This window comes from Asparagus officinalis, unplaced genomic scaffold, assembly GCF_001876935.1.
Source record: "Asparagus officinalis unplaced genomic scaffold, Aspof.V1 AsparagusV1_Un732, whole genome shotgun sequence".
Classification (NCBI taxonomy): Eukaryota; Viridiplantae; Streptophyta; class Magnoliopsida; order Asparagales; family Asparagaceae; genus Asparagus; species Asparagus officinalis.
The window spans coordinates 1-7,516 of record NW_017972992.1 but is presented as its reverse complement, the minus strand read 5'-3'; the positions used below and the strand labels follow the sequence as shown (position 1 = coordinate 7,516).

Below are 7,516 nucleotides of genomic sequence, written 5' to 3'. Positions count from 1 at the left end.
GATTGGTTCTCCAGCTTTGAGGAGTTGGAAAGAGGGGATGTCGTGCTCATGGGTAATGATCACGTATGCCCTATTGGTGGTATTGGTACAGTACGGATCCGGATGTGTGACGGGGTGACTCGGGAGCTGAAGGAAGTGAGATTCGTTCCTCAATTGACGAAGAATATCATTTCGCTTGGAACTTTGGAGGCAGCTGGCTATAAGGTGATCTTGGAGAATGCGACTCTGAAGGTCACAAAGGGGTCCATGGTGGTGATGCGAGGTGTCAGGAGAAACAACCTTTACTACTTGAAGGGCAAGACAGTAACAGGGGGTCTGGCAGCTTCTATTACCACAGAGGAAGATACTACCAGCTTATGGCACATGAGATTGGGACACACTGGTGATAAGTCCCTGCAGGTATTGGCGAAGCAGGGGCTATTGAAGGGTGCGAAGACCTGCAAGATGGAGCTGTGCGAACATTGCATACTTGGGAAGAAGACAAGAGTGAAATTCGGCACCGCTATTCACAATACCCAAGGTATATTGGACTATATTCACACATATGTTTGGGGCCCTTCCAAGCACACATCACTTGGTGGAGCCAACTATTTTGTCACTTTCATTGATGATTATTCCAGGAGGAATTGGGTTATAACCGAATGAAAGCATAAACATCAGGTCGTGGATTTTTTTTGTGGAGTGAGAGAAAAGTGGAGCTGCAGACAGTAGAAAGGTAAAAACTCTTCGTTCAGACAATGGAGGAGAGTATAAGAGTGATCGTTTCTGCAGTTTTGCCGGGATCACGGCATAGACGACACTTCACAGTCGATAACGTGAGACCCGCAACAGAACGGGTGTGCTGAAAGGTTGAACCGTACTTACTGGAGAAGGTGCGATGTATGATGACAAAAGTGGATTGTCAAGATGCCTTTTGGCCGAAGCGTTGTTTATGCGAGCCATCTCGTGAATAGGTTGCCGTGCACTGCGATACAGGGGAAGACCCGTTGGAGCGTTGGCTGGTTCGGTAGCTAGTGACTATGAGTCGCTTCGGATATTTGGGTGTCCAGCTTATTACCATGTCAGTGATGGTAAATTGAATCGCGAGGGCGAGGAAAGCAGTCTTTGTGGGATTTAAAGATGGAGTTAAAGGCTTTAAGTTATGGGATCCATAAGACAAGAAGATAGTTATTAGCAGGGATGTCACATTTGACGAGGCGTACATGATGAAGTCTCAAGTTCCTCAGCAGGTGGAGGAAGACCAGACAGTTGGGATATCGCAGCAGGTGGAGGATGATGTGACTCCACCAACTCCAGATAGCATTGTATCCATTGAGGCTCCTACAGAGGTGACATTGGAAGGAGATGGGATGACAGCCGGGCATTTAGAGGATACAGTGGATGTTGGGACTCAGGAACAGGGTCATGTTCAGGAGTCCATTGCAGCTAATAGACCAAGAAGAAACATTCGTCGGCCAGCTAGATATAACGATGTCATGGTTGCATATGCTTTATCAGCAGAAGTCGTTGATGATTTGGTTCCTTTTACATTCAAGGAAGCAGAGTCAAGCTCTGATTCGAATAGGTGGAGGGAAGCCATGGAGGAAGAGATGCAGTCTCTTCATAAGAACGACACTTGGGAACTTGAAAAGCTACCGAAGGGTAAGAAGGCTATTGGATGCAAGTGGGTATATGCAAAGAAAGAGGGATCCTCTATTGGGGAAATTAGATTCAAAGCCAGATTGGTTGCCAAGGGATATGCACAGCTAGAGGGCGTTGATTACAACGAGGTATTTTCACCTGTTGTGAAGCATTCGTCGATTCGTATTTTATTGGCATACAGAATGGTGAGTATATCTATTTGTTGTTATATGTTGACGATATGCTCATAGCTTCCAGGAATACTTCAGCTATTAGAAAGTTGAAAAAGGAGTTGTCATCCGAATTTGAGATGAAGGATCTTGGAGAAGCAAAGAAGATATTGGGTATGGAGATTGAGAGAGACAGGGTGAAGGGGATGTTGAAGTTGACACAGAGGAGTTACTTGCAGAAGATGCTGAAGAAATTCAGTTATGATGGCAATGCCAAGGCGGTGAGTACTCCATTAGCTCCCCACTTTAAGCTATCAGCTAAGATGTCACCTGTTTCAGTTGAGGATCGGGAATACATGTCCAAAGTTCCATATGCCAATGCTGTGGGTAGCTTGATGTATGCGATGGTGTGTACAAGGCCAGATTTGTCACAGGCCGTGAGCATGGTATCTAGGTACATGCACGACCCCGGGAAGGGTCATTGGGAGGCCGTGAAGTGGATTCTACGGTATATCAAAGGTACCGTGGATGTTGGTTTGGTATTTCAGAAGAATGAGAAGACAGGGCAGGATTGTATTGGTTACGTGGATTCTGATTATGCGGGGGATCTGGACAAGCGCCGGTCTACTAGCGGATATGTGTTTACACTAGCAGGAGCACCGGTGTGTTGGAGATGCACACTTCATTCTACAGTGGCTCTCTCCACTACGGAGGCAGAGTATATGGCGTTGACTGAAGCTGTGAAGGAGGCTTTGTGGTTGCAGGGATTATTGGAGAACTTGGGGATTGCACAGGAGACCCTTCGGGTATATTGTGATAGCATGTCAGCTATCTATTTGGCGAAGAACCAAGTTTATCATGCACGCACGAAGCATATCGATGTCAGATTCCATTTTGTTCGTGACGTTTTGGATGAAGGAGACATCATGTTAGAGAAGATCCACACGAAGGATAACCCTGCAGATATGTTGACCAAAGTTGTTTCAGGTATTAAGTTTGGTACCCTGCAGATATGTTGACCAAAGTTGTTTCAGGTATTAAGTTTGGTCATTGTTTGGAACTTTTGAACACTCATCGGTGTTGAGGCCTTTCGAGGCTATTTGGGTGAACTACGTTCGGCTTGATTCCTTGGGCAAGAGGATACGTAGGCAGTCTTTCAGATGCAGCCGGTTTGGATTATTTGATGGGGGTGAGATTGTTTGGACTCTCGTTCGGATTCCCGACTTATTGTGGATTGAGTCCGTTGTCGTGAATTAACTTCACGGCGTACTGGACACAACAAGTGGGACATTTGATTGCTTTGGTGTCGGCTTAGTTTTGAAATAAACTTCACCGAGGTGGAGAATTGTGATGTGGGGGACTCACCTGACGCGGACTCACCTGATGCGGTTCCGCGTGAAGAAAAGGCCCACGAAATTGAAATCAGCCCATCCGATTCTTCATATCCGTCCTATATATATATACCTATTCTTAGGGTTTGATTTAGCTGTAGAGGATTGGGCAATTGAGAAAGGACGAGTGCAAGATAGATTGGGAGCGGCTGCAGGTGAGCGAAAAGAAAAGCATTAGGCGGCTGCAGCAGACGAAAAGTGCAAGGAGCTTTGGTCTTGGGTGTGCGGCTGCAGAGGAAACATTGGGCGGCTGCAGGAGTCTTTCTGTTCCTTTGAGAGAGATTTTGTAAGAGGGATTTGAGAGTTTGTTTGAGAGGGTTTTATTTGTGAGATTGTAAACCCTAGTTGTATCTCTCCCTCTAATAGTAGATCTCCCCCTCCTTGCCCCGTGGACGTAGGCTATTTGCCGAACCACGTAAAAGTTGTGTTCTTGTCGTGATTTGTAATAGCTTGTAGGATCCCTCGACAGGTCAGTCCTAGAACTGATGAGAGGAAGAGCCGATATCTCACTTGGTTGAGATATCCGCTTCAGATTCTTGTTTCCTTGGTGAAACGGGAATTCTTATCGATCTAATCTCTCTTGTTGTGCTGCCGAAGTGCTGCCGAAATTTCCGCTGCGCACAACAGTGTTAGGGTTTTTTTTTAAGTTTGAATTTGTTTTAATATGATTTTCTTGTAATTTGAAGGTCGTCTTTGGATTCATGTTGCTTCCAAAGTTCCAGAGCCCGAGACCATCAAAGCAATGGAGGATTTCTACAGGGAGATTTATGCTGTTAATGGGATTACTGATATTAAGTTCCCTGAGCATTATTCGGTGTCTCGACTTCTTGGTGCGTACTGAATTCGATATTTTTTCTTATATTTTTATTAAAGATCGCAACTTTCCCCCGTAGACTAAAGTTTAAGAAAATTAACATTGATCTATATATAAGTTAGAACGAGTACGTTTAGTGTGGAATCTGTTTAATTTCTATATGGTGCTTATTAATTCTTTGTCATGTTTGTATTGAAATGTATGTAAACATAGAAAAGAAAGGACCATGTCCGTAGGCATAGCGGCATATTTAATCCGTACCAAATTTTTATGTTCTTACCATCGATCTGAGGTAAAAACTGCCTTGGATTATTCTTCTTCAGCTACCCCTAGGAATTAGCTTTTTCGGTTTTGTATTTTGTTCTAAGACAAGTATGATATGATTTACGTAACCAGAAAGATCATACATTTCCTTCATTTAATATGTACTGATATGATATGATATGATAAGAGCTGGACTTGATTTATGTATGACCATTTGTAAGTTTCACATATTTATGTCATGTGCATTAATAATAGATGGACTATATTTCTTTACACATAATCTTACAATCAAGGTATTTGGATATTATTTGCTATGAAATGATCTGGAACGAAATTCTTTGTCATTGTTTCTCCTCATTATAGCGTCACCATGTAACTAATTGTTGTATATGATTCTGGTTATAGGCTGTGTTGAAGTTGTCGGATATCTTAAATGTGAAGAGCTAGTGGGCTGGGAGGCTGTACCAGAATCGGTAAACCTTTGAATTACTCTATGAGTACATTTTTAATATTCTCTTGATCAATATTTTGGTATAACCTCTCTATTTTCCCTCCCTTATTGATCAATAATGATGAATTCTTACAGGTAAGGCTTGAAGGTTTAACACACTTCTGCTGGCTTTGTGAACAACCACATGTATACATAAATAATTAAGGTTTAAAAATATGACATCATAGATTCTAATACTAAATGACGATATTTCAATTGTTTATTAATTGGTTGCGTGACATGCTATCAGTTGCCTATTGCTTTTGCTTTTAATTTACAAATTTTTGGTTTAGATGTCTTTTCTAAGATTCTTATGGAATTTATCAATGTAGAAATTGACGGTTCCATTTGAAATGAGAGGTTATCAAGGGGTCTATAATTTGAAAAAAGGGTAAGCAGTCAAAATTCTTCTTTTATGTTGGGCAAAGCTTATTTTGGCTTTTACATATCTGACCACTGTTCTTGTGATTTTCAATGTGCACTTATTACCTCTCAGATTTATGATGCAGCCGTACGAGGCCTCCGTCAAGTTGAAGGACCTCAACCGGGAAGTTTCCACTTCTAGACCCACATAATCTGTCATCGCTAAGGCCAGGAGCGCTTACCTCGAAATTCACTGTATCCAGAATTTCTGCAGTAGCGAAACCATCGAGCATTGATGCAACCATTGCAGGTGCACGAGCTGCGACAACTCAATTTTCAAAGAAGGACACGGTGAACCTCTCATTTAATCACCAAATTAACCAAATTGATACTATTCAAAGCGATGACTCGGTGGGAACCAGTCATAATGTTTCTGCAGCAGGAACTAGAACAGTGTTTCACATACCAAATAGCCAAGCATATTAGAACGATTATGGTTTAAACCATGTAATGTAGATCAACAAATTTCTCCGAAAAGTGGAGGAAGTGCCAGGAGGAATGCAGCTTCTGGTAGACAGTCTGGAGCTACTTCATCTCAGGTTAGTGATAAATTTCCCCTGAAACTTTTATGTCGATATTAGTAGTTTGTATTTTTTTACTAGTAACCTCAATGTTACACTTCAGATCAATTTCGCTCTTTCTTCTGTATTCTAGAATCCGTTTAAACCTTTTTCTGGTGTACATGCATAAAGATCCTGCTGATTCATAGACTGATTATAATGCTTACCATGTTATCATGCAGGAATAGTTTCTGATATGCTTATCAATATTGTTTAGTAGGGCTGCCTTTCTTTTATATTGTGATTGATATTTGACAAAGAACTGAGTACTGTAACATGTTGATGTAAAATTATATGGTAAATTGATTAGTTTTCAACTTCAGGCACAATCTGTGTATTGGCATATAGCCATCATTACTTCCAAGACAAAAAGGATGTATCATGTTATATGTGGGTTTTATTATTTAAATAGCATTTCTTCTGGAAATTTGCTTTGTGACTTCAAAGTAAAACCTGTGTCCATAAATGTCTGGACAGAAAATCAGCTCGGATGTGATTCTTATATGAAAATTGAGAAATTGAATTATGTAGATGATACGGAAGAGAAGCTTCTTTGTTTGAACAACATATCTGTCTATTTGATGCTAACGTCTCCCTTTTTTTTATCAGGGGGCAGACTTGAGGTGTTCGGGCTTGTCCCAAGAAGACATTCTTCGAGGAATTCCTTCTGTTCCTTGACTGGATGGATCAAGTCACTCCTATCTTATATTTTGTTATGTATGAGACATTTTGGATATTAGAGACAAATATAGAATATTGGATGTTTTTCATTGTGAGATATTGAGTAATCATTGTGTATGTATCGCTAATATTATATATTGGTAATCATTTTGTATGTATATATAATATTGGATATTTAGCACCGCTTGAGATATTTTTGTGTATGTATATGTTTTTAATTTCATTGTGAGATGTTGAGTAATCATTGTGTAAGATGTGCATAGTATAAATGTAACCAGATAAATAAATAAAATAGTTGTTGAAGAAAATATTAAAATTAACAGGCCAAACAGTTTCAACCGTTTGGCCAGATACTTGTCCAAACGGTTGAAACCGTTTGGCCTAAAGTTGTCCAAACGGTTTCAACCGTTTGGACAAGTATCTGGCCAACGGTGGAAACCGTTTGGCATATATTGTAGTCCCAAACGGTTACAACCGTTTGGGATACAGTCCAAACGGTTGTAACCGTTTGGGCCTTTGTCCAAACGGTTATAACCGTTTGGGCCGCCGTTGGGGCAGGCTCATCCCCAACGGCTTTAGCCCAAACGGTTCTTTTTTTGTCCAAGCGGTTGTAACCGTTTGGAACACAGTTTTCCCAAACAGTTCCAACCGTTTGGACAGACCAATTTTGTACTAGCGATCCCCACACCATCTAAGTGCATTGAATTTTGTAACTTCCATACACCACAATTTTCTTGGTGATGGCAAAGGGACAACATTTCCAATATTGATTTCCAATCCTGAAGAACGCATGTTATGCAATATCTAGCTTTGTGGTTGATGGTAGATGACAGAGCCTGCCTTCAAATAGTAAGAAGTGTTGACGGGCAGAAGCTGACTACTTTGCTTCGCCTACCTTCTATCCATGAATTGGAAGTCGGAAGATGTCATGAAGAAATCCTTAGCTCAATATGGAATCTCAATTCCCTTTCTCATATTATCATCTTCAAATTTTATAAACTAATCCTTTTCCTTGAAGAGTTACTTATGAATTGCTGTCCAAAGTGCTGTCTGAAGCTCCAGTCTCTTCCTAAAAGTCTAGGGTACATTACCACTCCTTAGAA

General features: G+C 41.0%; 1 pseudogene; it reads left to right on the top strand.

The window, feature by feature from the left end:
* The first annotated feature begins 3,173 nt into the window (after positions 1-3,173).
* Positions 3,174-5,519, top strand: LOC109828113 (annotated as a pseudogene).
* Positions 5,520-7,516: the final 1,997 nt, after the last annotated feature.